Genomic DNA, 1,121 nt, shown 5'->3' with positions numbered 1-1,121 from the left:
GATAAAAGGCATTCGATATTCATATGATCAAAATAAATTTACTTGTCAGGTTTATTTTTTTTCCTAGTAGGGTCTCACTCTAGCCAAGGTTGACCTGGAATTCACTATTTAGTCTCAGGATTATCTCTTACTCAGGGTGATCCTCCTATCTCTGCATCCCAAGTGATGAGAATAAAGGGGTGTACCACCATGCCCAGCCAGAAGTCAGTTTTAATCCTTGCTCATGTTCAAAGTATAACCACTGTGATAAGACATAAGATATTAGTAGCCACTAATTTTTGATTCACACTTAAGTGGAAGTAAAGAGGCACCAGTGATTTCATATCCCCCAGCATAGACAACATCAGAGCCACAATGCACACCACTCCCAGAAAGACAGTAAACGAAATCCTGAAGAGAGAGGGTTCTTTTTTTTTTTTCTTCCCTTTTATTGTTATTTTGCAGTTGGGAGAAGAGTAGCAATAACCTCTTTCCTTCCTCTGGCTTTCCTCAGCAACTTAGAGATGGAATTAGTCCTCTATACCAGAGTGACAGAATAAAACATCTATATGATGAATCACAATATTCACACAACAGTGAGGTTTTGCTGCACCTGCAGCATCAATGACAACATATTTATTTGGAGTACTACACAAAACTTTGAACCTTAAGACCAATTTATAGGGATTATACAGAGTCAACACTCATGTATTGACTGCTCATTGGCATAAGATATTAGCTCTGTGGTACACACAAAAATAACATAATTTATTGGGCTAGAGAGCTGGCTTAGCAGTTAAGGCACATGCCTGTGAAGACTAAGGACCCAGGTTCGATTCTCCAAGTCCCGTGTAAGCCAGATGCACATGGTGGCATATGCATCTAGAGTTCATTTGCAGTGGCTAGAGGTCCTGGCCTACCCATTCTCACTCCTTCTCTCTCTCTCCCCCATCCCTTTCTCTGTGTCTAATAAATAAATAAATCTTTCAGAAAACCATAATTTCCTTCTGGTTGATTTTCTTTTTGTTGCATTGGCACTAAATTTCCCTTGTTGTAGCTTCTGTCTGTACAGTCTGAAATCGATTTTGAATTTTCCTAGATTCAGTTAAAAGAAGCTCAAAAACAGGGATAGAGGAGGTTCA

At 39.3% G+C, this 1,121-nt stretch overlaps 1 pseudogene; it reads right to left on the bottom strand.

Moving 5' to 3' along the window:
- Positions 1 to 227: 227 nt before the first annotated feature.
- Positions 228 to 736, bottom strand: LOC123463994 (annotated as a pseudogene).
- Positions 737 to 1,121: the final 385 nt, after the last annotated feature.

The sequence above is a fragment of the Jaculus jaculus genome, chromosome 10, assembly GCF_020740685.1.
Source record: "Jaculus jaculus isolate mJacJac1 chromosome 10, mJacJac1.mat.Y.cur, whole genome shotgun sequence".
Taxonomy (NCBI): domain Eukaryota; kingdom Metazoa; phylum Chordata; class Mammalia; order Rodentia; family Dipodidae; genus Jaculus; species Jaculus jaculus.
Note: the sequence above shows the minus strand (reverse complement) of the source record. Positions and strands in the feature narration are given on the sequence as shown.